The sequence below is a fragment of the Nicotiana tabacum genome, chromosome 19, assembly GCF_000715075.1.
Source record: "Nicotiana tabacum cultivar K326 chromosome 19, ASM71507v2, whole genome shotgun sequence".
Lineage (NCBI taxonomy): Eukaryota > Viridiplantae > Streptophyta > Magnoliopsida > Solanales > Solanaceae > Nicotiana > Nicotiana tabacum.
In genome coordinates, this window is record NC_134098.1 from 90,888,818 (window position 1) to 90,903,167 (window position 14,350).

A 14,350-nucleotide genomic window follows, 5' to 3' on the forward strand; every position below is an offset into this window, starting at 1 on the left:
TTAAGCAATAATATAGTAAAAATATCGATTAAATATTAATATAAAAGATATTACAATATATTTAAAGACGTTAAGCAATCAAAAAGAAAAATACTTTAATTAATATTGTTCAATTTACAGACATCGTCATGTAGGTTCCCCCTGTGCATCTCGGATCTTTATATCGAGAGCTAATGTTGCTACAGGGCAACCATATGTCTTCATACATTTGGGATGGGCAGTTTTTGTCCCAGACATTCCGCCTCAGACGTATAGACGATATGTGTGAGTTTATTAGGGATCACCCACTCCATCCCCGTATAGTAAGACGCCTTCAGGATACGGGTTTCTACAGGATCATAGAGATCGCCCGATTGCAGTTCGATTGGGCGTTGATCACGGCTATGATAGAGCGGTGCCGACCAGAGACGCACACGTTTCATCTACCCATCGGTGAGGCTACCATCACGCTTGAGGACGTGGAGGTTCTCTTCGGATTGCCGGTTGATGGATTACCTGTAGCTTACCCGCATGCTCTTAGAGACTATAGGGTAGTGCATTAACTGTATATGTTGCAGCGACTCGCCGGTTTCCAGCCAGCGAAGGAGACTACATTGAGTGGGGCTAGTCGATTGCAGCTGACGCCCGTCCGGCAGCATCTGGAGGCGATAGATGCGGAGATTACTGATGCTTACCGGCGGAGAATATCGACCGACATACGAGATTGTTGTTGTTACTGATGTTTGGTGGTGTAATGTTCTCGAGCACTTCGGGAAACCTAGTCAGCTTGAGATTTTACATCATATGGAGCGGCTAGATGATTTACATGGTTACAGATGTTCTAGGTTATCTGTATATGCAAATGTGTCGGGCGTGCATGGGCACCCAGAGAGACGTTACCGAATTTTTACCGCTGCTGCAGGTGAAAACATAGATAATTCTTTTCACGTTAATGCGAGCTTAACGGACGATTGAGGTATCTTTATGGTTGGCGTTGTATGAGCTTGAGAAGAATTTTTGTTGTACTGACTACAGTAATAGAGTATAAGTATTATACTCATATAGTGTTTTAATTTATGGCTTTGAACCAAGTGGGGGAGCCTTCTATTGACAATTTGATTTTATGGTTATGTGTTAAATTTTAATTTTGGTCTGAGGTATACTTGTGGATTAGTTATGACTTGCAGAGGTTGAGTTTGAGAGTGACTCGAGTAAGGAAATTTCTGGATGCGGGTTATGGCACTTTAGGAGTATATGAAAATCATGGGAATCATAAAACAATTGAGTGGTTATTCGCGAAGGATGTAGTGTACACAGAGTATGAATTTGATCGGTGGTATTAAGGCAGTGTTACTTCTTTGGGTGTTGTTATGCTAATGGGGCACATGTCGTTCGGTCCGTTTGGTCGGTTTAATTGAGATTTGAGTAGAGTAGATGACTCTCGAGAATGGTTCTAATGGATTCAAGATTTATATGTAGCGATTTGGAATTTTCAAGAATTGTATATGGCCAGAAACTGAGAGTTATATTGGATGGTGTCAAGATTTATGGCATTTTTATACCATTGTGGATTATGCATTTCAGCATCAAAAAGGTAAAAGAAGCAGATTTTTGTTCACATTAGGTCTCTTTAGAGTGGGTGTCGCGGTTGTGGTGCTTTGGGTGATTAAGAGGGAAGTCAGCGGCTTATGGGCCTTAGGGCGTTGTGGTTTTATACTAGGGTCTCTTGTGTGGTGAATTTTGGTTAAGGATCGTGGTATTCCAGCAAGGATAAGTATCAATTTTAAGGCAATTTGGAAGGGACTTGGAGAAATAGGACAACGTGGTGATAGGTTGGATCAGCACAGTAACGGGTATAATCGGTCCTTTGGGTACTTATGATGTGGCTAGCCTCCACAGGTGTTTCGTGGCAATGCTTTTGGATTTTGGCGACCTGCGTGGCTGGGTTGAGTTAGAGAGATTCGGTTCTGATAGCTTGGTTGTGTGCAAATGGGTGTTGAAGAGTTCTCAATGGTTTTTACCATGGTTCAAAGGGTATATTTCCTACCGGCGTGATGAATATGTTGCGTATTGGAATTTTCTTCGGGATGAGATCAAATGGAAGGTTTCTGACTGATCGAGTGAATATTCTGCTTGTGACTCAGAGTTGATTATGAGATTCTTGTACTCTTCGCAGGATGTCATGGTAGACGTGGTGTATTGCGTGGGATTAAGATTTGCATGTGCAAGGTCACAATTCAGTTTTGAAGAGAAGGATATAAATTTGTAGGCAGCATGGACCGTTTCTGATGACTAGGCAAATGATATTACTAATCGGTATGGCCTGATGAGAGTATACATTTCAGAAGGGGCAATGTGTTTTGATTTATGGATACTTCACTGGTACTGCGGCACTCTCCTGGTTGATCGATTGCTGATATTCAAATTTTGCTATGTGGCACGGAAAAATTTTAGAAGTATTCCCCGTGGGATGATCGTGTATGAGAGATGAGTTAGACATTCTGGCGGTGGAGTTGGGATCAGATAAGGTGATTCGTGTGTTCTATGGATTTGGAGACTGGAAGTTCTCAGGAGCAGACTGTTTCATGGTTGTGGACAGTGAAGTCGTGGCCGAAGCTATCCAGATGATAGTATGTGTTATAATTCAGTCAATTATAGGCTTTCAGAGGTTTATTTATCTATTTGTGGGTGCCCGGAGTTGATTTGAGGGTCCATTGGTAGTCCCAATTAGGATATGTATTCTACACTGAGTTGGATTGGTTGGCTTCATAATGCTATTGTTGAGGGATATGTGATTCAGTTGATGCTGAGCTTATTTGTGTCCTGAAATGATATATAAGTTACTCTTCTATGCTACGAGGAGTTGTGATTCGTTGGTTATAAGCACATCGGTGTAGTTCTATTGGGGCCTTATGGCGGAATTTGCGCGATATGGGTATTTGGGTGATACATGATTGATTGCGCATTGGTTATGTTCTTTCGGGTTTGTGTAGAATTGTGTCATTTGCTTCTCCATGGTTATGGTAGTGCACTTTGAGTACTTGATGTCGGATTGCACGTGGTTATTGATTTTGAGCGCGGTGGCTGAGGTATTTCATATGGATCAGTGTTTGGATGGGGTCACGCATTGCAGCAGAGTTATGTTGAGATATAATCCCTTATGTTAGATTCGTGTTTATGGTTCTACGGTGTGTGATGGGCTCTTAGCATTGTGTTGGGGTGGTAACCGTCGAGCTTTCGAGACGGTTCTCTTGTCTGAGTCATTTTTCCATGATTAAGTACATTTGGAATGTTGCTTATTAATGCACGGGTTGTGGCTTTAGATAGTATTGGTGTGGCATGTTAGTAGAGTAGCTGGTATTTGATAAGATGAAGTCGTCGTACCTAGAATGAATATTATCGGAATTGATTACAGCATGGTTGGAAGGATAATATCGAAAATCGGCTTACAAATTTGCTATAGTTCTTGTCGAAGAGGACGGAGTACCATGACTTATTGATCTGATGAATAGTTATGAGTCTGCATGTTTGTTTCATCATTTGCAGTGTACGAAGGTTTTTTAATGGAGTCTTGTTTGATATGAGGTTTATTACCGGTATTGGGTTGTTTTGAGCAGCTACTGTGATTAGAAATAATTGCTTCGAGCATTTGAGCTATGTGGTATTTGAGTTTTGAGTATTTGAGTTATGGTTACGGCTTTTGGTACAGCTTGTTCAGACTTATATAGTGTGTAGGTTGCGGCTTCAGATCTTATAAGAAATTTCGGATGTTGGAAATTGGATTCTAAGGCTTGTGGGCTAGGTTGAATTAAGAAATTTCAGTTATGTGGTGTTATCAAGCCTATATGGGATAGGGTGATGTGGGATCACCCCCGGGTACGTGCGTGGTAAGATGAAATAGTGATATGGTGGCTTGGAAACAACTCCTGGCACGTTCGAGGACGAACGTATGTTTAAGTGGGGGAGGATGTAACGACCCAACCGGTTGTTTTGAGCATTTGCACTTCGCTCGGTAGTTTACGAGCATGAGTAGCTCCGTATGATGTATTATGACTTATGTGAATAGTCAGTTTTGATTTTTCAAGTTATGCGGAATCGAATTGGAAGAATGGATTTCATTGTCGAAACTTTAAATTGGGATAGTTGACCAAGTTTGACTTTTTGTGAATTTGAACCCGGAACGGAGTTTTGATGGTTCCGTTAGCTCTGTTGGGTGGTTTTGGACTTAGGAGCGCGTTCGGATTGTGATTCGGAGGTCCATAGTGGAATTTGGCTTGAAATGGCGAAAGTTGAATTTTTGAGAAGTTTGACCGGGGGTTGACTTTTTGATATCGGGGTCAAAATTCGATTCTGAAAAATGGAATATGTCTGTAATGTGAAATGTGACGTGTGCGCAAAAATTTGAGGGCAATCGGACGTAATTCGATAGGTTTCGGCATCGGTTGTGGAAGTTGAAGTTTCAAAGTTCATAAATTTTGATTTGAGGTGCGATTCATCATTTCGATATTGTTATGTGTGATTTGAGGCCTTGAGTAGGTCCGTGTTATGTTATTGGACTTGTTAGTATATTCGGACAGGGTCCCAAGTGGCCCGGATGAGTTTTGGACGAGGTTCGGATCATTTTCACTTCATGTGCAAAGCTAAAGGTTGTTGGTTATGGTATGATCGCACTTGCGGTTGGTTTGCGCAGGTGCGATGGCCGCAAAAGAGACAAAGGCATCACAGATATGAGATGAGATATGGATGAGGAAGACCACAGAAGCAGAGATTTGGGCGCATATGCGATGCCGCAGGTGCGGCAGCTCGAGCGCAGGTGCGGAGTTGGAGGGTGTCAGCAAAGGTCGCAGGTGCGATGGGATTTCTACACCTACGACTGCGCAGATGCGGGCAGGAAGTCGCAGAAGCGGAAATGGTGAGGAAGCCAGGTGTCGCAGGTGCGAAGTCTTTCTGCAAAAGCGGTGGTCGCAGGTGCAACGAATTGTCCGCAAATGCGGAAGTGCTAGGCAGAATGTTATATACAAGGGTTCGCGATTTTGGCTTCATTTTTACATTTTCAAGCTCGGATGGAGGCGATTGTTGGAGCAATTTTCATCACAAGGATTGGGGTAAGTGTTCTCTACTCGGTTTTAGTTATATTTTATGAATCTACCTTCGTTTTTGGAAATTGGATTGTGAATTTTAAAGAGTAATTTGGGGGTTTTGGCCTAAAGTTTCATAATATGAATTTTCGAGTTTTGAACATCGAATTGGAGTCAGAGTTGAGTGAAACTAGTATGGTTGGAGTCATAATTGAATGGGTTGTCGGATTCTGTAAATTTTGTCGGGTTCCGAGGTGCGGGCCCGGGTTGGGCTTTTGGCCGATTTTGGACTTTTGATTCAAGATTTGATCTTTTTCGATCGGGATTGGTTCCTTTAGCATTGTTTGATGTATTTGAGTTGTTTTTGGTTAGTTTCGAGCCGTTCGGAGGTCGGAACGTGCGTGATGGCATTTGGAGCATCGCTTGGCTTGCTCAGTGTTGGAATTAGATTGTTCGAAGTAAATAACTCTTCTAATCCTAGTGCTGAGGGTATGAAACCCCGAAATACGTGTTATGAGATTGGTATTGAGGTGACGCACATGCTAGGTGACGGGCGTGTGTGCATGCACCATTGATAAGTTGGTATTTTACCAACTTATCTCCTCTTGATACTTAGGCTTTTGTATGATTTTGTTGAGAAACTAAGGCATTTATTGAGGTTTATTGGCATATTTCAGGTATCAAGTGATTTAGGAATGATGGTGAAGAACCCATGTGAAAGAGATTCAAAAAGGAGCTAAAATGCAAACAAAATACTGCCCAGTGAATTAAACTTCGCGAACGCGAAGGGTTAGACGTGAAAGCAAAATATCAGGACAACAAACCTTCGCGAACGTGAAGTGCTGTACGCGAACGCGGAGCCGGAGGAAGCCAACCTTCGCGAACGCGAAGGTATAATCGCGAACACGATACTGGAGGAAGCTAACCATTGCGAACGCGAAGGTATAAACGCGAACGCGATGTTGAAGGCAACAAGCCTTCGCAAACGCGAAGGAATAGTCGCAAACGCGAAGAACAATTGGGCGGAGAAACTGGGCAGTTCTGGAATTTCACGATTTTGACCCCAAACCATTTAATACACGACCTAGCTCATTTTGTAGAGAATCTTTGGCTTATTTTTCAGTTCCTAGACTAGAGAAGACAAGTTTTGAAGCTAAGGTTCTTGCACACACACTTGGGTCTTGAAGATTTGAAGCTTTTGATTGAGAATTTCTTACTCATTTATGCTCGGTTCTTCATTTTCTTGCTTTGTATTGAATATATAAGTGTGTAGTATTTTTTCCAACACTTGAATCTTGTTTATGAGAATATTCATATTTAAAGTGTGGATTAAATATCTTGTTGTGCTTATGTATTGAACGATTTTTATTTATTATGAAGTGAGTTATTGTTTCTTTAATTATTCTTGTTTTTTAATGTTTACAAAGGGATTAGTTAACCCTAGGACTCGCCCATTAACTTCGAATTAATTTTGGGAAAGATTATTTGGGGTTGGGAAAGATTAATTGACAAGAACTTGAGGCTTTAACCCTCAATTTATAGATTCTACCTAGGGATAGGATTGAACTACTTGTAGTCGTATCCGGGTGTGCCCAATCTCTTAATTGTTTTAGGGATAATTCAATTAGGAAGTCTTGTTAGTCTTCGGAAGAAGCCAATATAGAATTATTACCCGAGGCTAATTAACGCTCATATTTGTAAAATCATGAAATACATTGGATCGTTACTTGAGTGTAAATCCCGATGCATCCATGCTTGTAGCCATTGATCATTTTACTTGCTTTCTAGCTTAGTTTACATTTTCGCATTTAGCTATAATATTTTCACCACCAAATTCTAAGTGTTTGGCATTGCATAACAAGTGATAATTCTCTTACATTTCTAATCGCCTACATATTGTTCTCTGTGGGATTCGACCCCAACTCATAATTGGGTAAATTATATTGCATGTGCTCGTGTCCATATACTTTTTAGTAGTGGATTTGGACGTCATCAAAATTGGCACCATTGCCGGGGAACAAGTTGGCATAATTTAGGTTATTTGAGAAGTAAGCGTAAGTGCTTTGGTCCAAACTTATGAATATTTGTGTAATATTTTCTTATCTTTGTTTATCTTCTTGTTTGTTTCTTGTTTATTTTCTTAGTTTTAAAAAAAATGTCATCATATAATGAAAATTGGTCGGATGGTAGTTGTTCATACTTTGATGACCCTTGTCCTTATTGTGAAGGACCACACTCGTGGCAAAATTGTTTAAATTCTCCCGGGGGTGGATTGTGCGCACAATCTCAAACCCATGGGTGGAGTATTTAAGATAAGTGTGGCCGTCAAAATGGTCATTGGAAAAATTATGCTTATTTGTCCTTCCCTTTTCCAAGCCCCCGCTATGATGATTCTACTTTTTGTGATAAAAATTATAGGGATATGAAAGTGGAAGAAATTGAGCATGGTCAAAATGAAAGAGTTTAAGCTCATGTTAGAATGCCTACTTGAAGGAGGAAACAAAGAGCAAAATGATTTGGAGGAGCTTTTGGAAAATAGTCTCCAAAATGATTTGGTGCTTGAAAGGTTGAACTTACAAATGGGAGAAATGCTTGAAGCTTTAGAGGTCCAAAAAGCCTCGGAAGTGAATGATAGCCAAGACCAAGAAGATCCTTCCTTGGCACTTGATCAAAAACAAGAAGAACTCTCAAATGCTAAAAATGAGAGGATGATGCTCATGTTGGAGGCCGTTCTTGAAAATGAGGAGAAGCAAAGCTTGGCACTCGAGGACTTAAAACAAGCACTACATCGAAATGATGAGACTATCCGCACTTTGGAAGATCAAATGAAATCATTGATTGAGGCTCATTATGCCTATCAATTTGAAAGTGTGGAAAGAGGTCAAGAAGAGTCCAACTCCGAGGAAGAAAGTGAGATTTATTTTGAGGAATCAAGAATTGAACATCCGCCGACCGACTCCATGAGCATTAGTGATGCCAAGAAAAATATGGAATTAGAGTCAACTAAAAAATTTGAAGAGATGGTTGAAAAGGACTCTAGTTCGGGGGACCAAGAGGATGTCAAAATCCAGAAAGAATTGCACTTTGGAGGCTTGAGGTCACATTTCAAGCATTTCTCAACATTAGAATTATGTGGTGATATGGGAATTGAACTACACGAGTCAATAAGAGAATGCGAGGAGGAAAGACAAAGGCCATACATTTTACAGTTTGAAGGTACAAGGAAGCAAAATGACATTCCTCACATGAAAGCCAAGAAGTACAAAATGAAGAAGTTAATGCTTGGCTTGATCATCTACTTAGCACCCCCATCGCTCGTGGTCACAAACTTGATTCTAAGTTAGGTGCCCAATTCATATCGTCCAAGTGGCGAGAAAAGTGGTAAAGTTGATTCGCGTCGTGCCACGACATTAAATGCAGCACTTGGTGGGAGGCAACCCATCGTTTTCAATTTGTTTTGGTCATTTTTTAATTTTTCTCTTCTAGAATAGCTTAGTATATTATTTTGACTAATCTGCCAAGTTTTAGAATTTTTGGAGTTAATTTGAGTAGGTCGGGGTGACCGGACAGCCAAAAACCAGTAGTTGTTGGAAACTGTAGACGCAATGCTTTGCGTTCGCAATGGACCTATGCTTTCGTGAAGGTTTATGAAAATTTAACCCTTCGCGTCCGCGGTGAACTCATCACGTTCGCGACAATTTGGCACTTTTTACTCTTCGCGTAGGCGATAAGGCCCTCGTGAACGCGACTCGTCAGGTAAGTTTTAAAGTTCAAAAATAACACTAGAAAGGGACGTTTAATCCTTTTTGGATCAAGAACAATTCCTACTACTTAAATCCCAAAAATTCAAACTCCCCATATTCTTCAAGTCCATTGCGATTCTCCCTCATCATTTTCTAGTTATGTAATTTCCTCTCTTGTCTCTTAAATCTTTCTTCTCTTTCTTGGTGTAAAACAATAGAAGAACAACCATGGTTGTTTGGTTTTTAGGATTCAAATTTTGAGTATTAATTGCCAAGCTTGTTCTTGAAATTTGTTGTTATTGCTGGGTGAGATTGGTTGAGTGTGAGTGTCTTTTTATTGAAGAAAATTTGGGCAAGATTTTTGCTTCAATGGTCTATAAAATGAACATAGAAAAGAGGGCATCCCAACTGTTTGAAAAAATGCCTGAACGAAAATAGGCCTGAGCGAAGAAGATGACCTTCGCGAACGCGATGGTCTGCTCGCGAACGCGTAGGCCAAATTCCTGGGCAAAATATTTTGACCTTCGCGAACTCGATTGTCTGATCGCGAACGCGAAGGTCTAAATCTGGGGAAAAAAATCTCTCTTCGCTAACGCGATTGTCTTCTCGCGAACGCGAAGAGCAATCACTGGCAGTCCCAAAAATGGAAAACAAATAGTAGCTTTGCAAAGCTCTATCCGGGACCTTTTTCGCCCATTTCTTTGACCTAAATACTTCCTAATACATTGTTTTAAGTGTATATATGAGCTTTTGACATTGTTGGTCTATTTTGTAGGTACCTTGGGCATAAAATGGATCCGGAACACAATGAAATTGCGCAAGAACATGTCCTTGAAGTTGAACAAGAGGAACCCTTTGATCATGACTGGTTTCTATCTGCAGCATGTGAGAGGAAATATGATAGACTCTTGTCAAAGACCATCGTCAGGGAAATAGGCATAAACATGGAAAAGGTTGAAGCTAAAATGTCGGTCTTTTACACAAGATTGGTATAAAGCAGGTGGATTTGTTTTGCCGAGCAACCAAATGATGCCAATCACATAGTAGTTTTGGAATTTTATGCAAACGCCTTGAGGACCGACTTCCAAGGTACCTTAGTTACTACTGTGCGGGGTGTGCAAGTCCATTTCAGCCCTGAGGTAATCAACGGAATTTATTGTCTTCCCAATGCTGATAATGAGGTCTGCAAAGACAGAGTTAAAGCAGGAGGAAACCAGTGGTTAGTGGAAAATTTACATGATGGGGTGTCCCCGAAGTGGATAACAGTGCACAAGGGAGTTGATTCTCATGATTTCAGGGCTAAGGCAAAGACATGGCTCTCTATTATCTGTGCAAGAGTCTTGCCTTCTACAAATAACACTGATGTGACACCAGAGAGGGCACTGATAATTGCTGCTATCATGGATGGGCTACTTGTGAACGTGGGGGAGCACATTGTTAGAGAAATCGAGGAAGCCACCCATGGGAGGTCCAAGAGCCTATTCTTCCCATCCTTGATCACTCGACTATGCTATGAGGCTGGGGTGTTAAAATGCCCAAATGATGTTGAGAAAGGTCCGGGAAAGCCGATGATCCATCCTTTGCTGAAAAGGGGACCCAGTGACAAGCAGAAAAAGAGGAGAATTAATGTGGCATCCTCTTCATTTGGGAAGTTCTCTGAGGCCACCACCGATACCGTTGGATCCTTTACACCTGCACCAAGGTCATTTGACCCCATGGTACCACTCCAGCCCGACCCTCACACTATGCGTCACTTATCCAGTCAGATACACGAAGTAGATGCACACATTAGGCAGCTCATAGCTGGCCTTCCTACTGGCCCACCTGGGGCTAGCACATCTACTGGCACTGCTACCCCACTATCCCTGGATGACGTGGTCAAAGAGCAAAAATCAATAACGGGCAAGATGGAGGCCATGAACAACAGGTTGGAAAATATGAGCCGCCGGCAAGGGAAGATTGAGAAGCGGCAGAGAAAGTTCAAGGAGCATGAGAAAAGAAAAGCAAATTTATGTCCAAAATGATGCACAAGCTGAGTTCATTCTGTGGCTCACATGAATCAGAGGACGATGATGATGAGGATTTGGAGCTCAAATTTCCCACCACCTCCAGCTCTAAGTGATGCAGTTTCAGGGAGCACCTCCTTCATTTTATCTTGTTTTGCTTAGTTGCATTGAGGACAGTGCAACACTCTAGGTTGGGGTTGACTCATTTACATGTGATGATGTAATTGGAGCATGATTATTTTTTGTGGTAACTTGTGTAGATTGGTTGATGTAGTAGTTTATTAGTGATAGTTTGAAGTTTAATTCTAGCATGTTAGCATTAATTTTGCTACTTTATTTACTTGTAGTAGTATTAATTAAAATCCTTGGTTTTTTTATGTCGCGGTTCTTTTCCAAGAAAATAATTTGTGTCGAACCGGGTGACATTTCCCTATGCTGGATGGCGTGACAACTTTCTTAAGGGATTAGTCTCGTCTCAGTGCTTGCTTTTAGGTAAATATTTGTTTCTTTTTTTTTAGTTAGTAGCTAGTAGTGAATAAATTGGTTATTGGGTGTGATCTTTTTGTCCATAAACCAACATGTGGCTTGTTTGGTACCAACATGATTTAAACCTCGGCATATGAATTCTTGATCTTTGAAAAAGAAAAATGATTAAGGTAAATATCAGTGTCATGACTTTTAGACTCAATTTTTGGCTCTTTGATTCACTAAATAGCTTCTTAGGCTATATGTGACTTACTTGAGTTCATTGGTTTCAATTGGATTTTGGATTTGTATTCCACTTGAATTTTCATGTTCCATGTGTGGTGAGACTTATTGTGAAGTTCTTTTGCATCATTTGTAGTCTAGAACTCGCCCGGAATGTGCTTCAAGGAGAAATCCTAGATTAACTTGGGTTTAAAAATAATTTTAGGCCTTCCTTGAACCGTTATTGTGCCTTAAATTTCCTACCCTTGCATATTTTCCCTAGCCAACCCCTTTTGAGACTTTAAACCTTTTCCTTGGCAACCATGTTACAAGCTTGAACCCTTCATTCTTTATTGATCTTTCTTTTGGCATCCTACCTTCCTAAGTACTTTGAGAATGTAAATGTAGGCTAAAAGCCTAAGTTTGGGGGTGAAGGTTGCAAAAGTTGTGATATGGAAGTTGCTTAAAACGGTGAAAGGTAATAATAAAAAAAAGGAAGGAAAAATAAGGAGTTGTGAATAAAGGGAAGATTAGGTGTAGAATGAAAAGTGAAGAAAGGATGGAAAATATTTTTGAAGGAAGTGTGCTTTAATTATTGCAAATTTTAGTGCTTAGGGAGGTTTTGAGTCACTCTTATCCAAATTGTGCCTTACCTTAGCCAATAACCTACATTACAACCCTTTAAGTCCTACTTGATTTTGAACAAAGTGTGTCTACATAAGTGGATAAATACATGAAGGGCAAGCCTATGGCACTACTTTTGTGCATTTGAATATCTTTGTGTGAGAGGGAGAGTTAATTCTTTCCATTTGATATCCCGTTTGTGTTTAAATTGCAATTTATAAGTCAGGATTCTCTCTTAAGTGTGAGGGCACATGAAATTTTGAGTTGTGAACTTAATCCAATCTCCAATTGGGAGGAATGAACAAAAGAAAATTGTTTGTGATAATGAGGCAAATTTTGAAGCTTTAGTATCATGACTTGGTTGCTACTTTGATTAAAGTGGTGTTTGAGCACTTGAATTGAAATGAAATTTGTGAGAAGTTGTTGGCGATTCTTATGCTTTGGATTAATTGTTTGAACCAACCGAAGTCACTAGGTTGTGTTTAACGTAAACCTTTTTGACTTGAAATGATGTTCGGTATAACATTGAGCTTAATTGATAATTTTATTGAAGGATGTTCTTAGTTGTTGAATTGCTTAAGGACAAGCAATAGTTTAAGTTTGGGGGTTTGATAAGTTGGTATTTTACCAACTTATATCATCTTGATACTTAGGCTTTTGTATGATTTTGTTGAGAAACTAAGGCATTTATTGAGGTTTATTGGCATATTTCAGGTATCAAGTGATTTAGGAGTGATGGTGAAGAAACCACGTGAAAACGAGTCAAAAAGGAGCTAAAATGCAAACAAAATACTGCCCAGTGAATTACCCTTCGCGTTCGAAGAAACCACGTGAAAACGAGTCAAAAAGGAGCTAAAATGCAAACAAAATACTGCCCAGTGAATTACCCTTCGCGAACGCGAAGGGTTAGACGCGAACGCGAAACATCAGGACAACAAACCTTCGCGACCGAGAAGTGTTGTACGCGAACGCGAAGCCGGAAGAAGCCAACCTTCGCGAACACGATACTGGAGGAAGCTAACCATTGCGAACGCGAAGGTATAAACGCGAACGCGATGTTGAAGGCAACAAGCTTTCGCAAACGCGAAGGAATAGTCGCGAACGCGAAGAACAACTGGGCGGAGAAACTGGGCAGTTCTGGAATTTCACGATTTTGACCCCAAATCATTTAATACACAACCTAGCTCATTTTGTAGGGAATCTTTGGCTTATTTTTCAGTTCCTAGACTAGAGAAGACAAGTTTTGAAGCTAAGGTTCTTGCACACACACTTGGGTCTTGAAGATTTGAAGCTTTTGGTTGAGAATTTCTTACTCATTTATGCTCGGTTCTTCATTTTCTTGCTTTGTATTGAATATATAAGTGTGTAGTATTTTTTCCAACACTTGAATCTTGTTTATGAGAATATTCATATTTAAAGTGTGGATTAAATATCTTGTTGTGCTTATGTATTGAACGATTTTTATTTATTATGAAGTGAGTTATTATTTCTTTAATTATTCTTGTTTTTTAATGTTTACAAAGGGATTAGCTAACCCTAGGACTCACCCATTAACTTTGAATTAATTTTGAGAAAGATTATTTGGGGTTGGGAAAGATTAATTGACAAGAACTTGAGGCTTTAACCCTCACTTTATAGATTCTACCTAGGGATAGGATTGAACTACTTGTAGTCGTATCCGGGTGTGCCCAATCTCTTAATTATTTTAGGGATAATTCAATTAGGAAGTCTTGTTAGTCTTCGGAAGAAGCTAATATAGAATTATTACCCGAGGCTAATTAACATAAACTCGCTCATATTTATAAAATCGTGAAATACATTGGATCGTTACTTGAGTGTAAATCCCGATGCATCCATGCTTGTAGCCATTGATCATTTTACTTGCTTTCTAGCTTAGTTTACATTTTCGCATTTAGCTATAATATTTTCACCACCAAATTCTAAGTGTTTGGAATTTCATAAGAAGTGATAATTCTCTTACATTCCTAATCGCCTACATATTGTTCTCTGTGGGATTCGACCCCGACTCATAGTTGGGTAAATTATATTGCATGCGACCGTGTCCATTTATTTTTTAATAGTGGATTTGGACGTCATCAACCATGTGAATTGGGACTCTATTATTTCCATGGCACTGTGTAGTGGTCCTACTTTATTGATATTCGTGTTTTCACCGTGTGATAAAGTAGTTAAGTTATCAATCATGCTAGATATCATGTTTAGGCATTATGCC

General features: G+C 40.1%; 1 pseudogene; it reads left to right on the forward strand.

The window, feature by feature from the left end:
* LOC142173591 (uncharacterized) overlaps positions 1 to 14,350 on the forward strand; it is a 66,884-nt pseudogene that overhangs the window by 37,429 nt on the left and 15,105 nt on the right.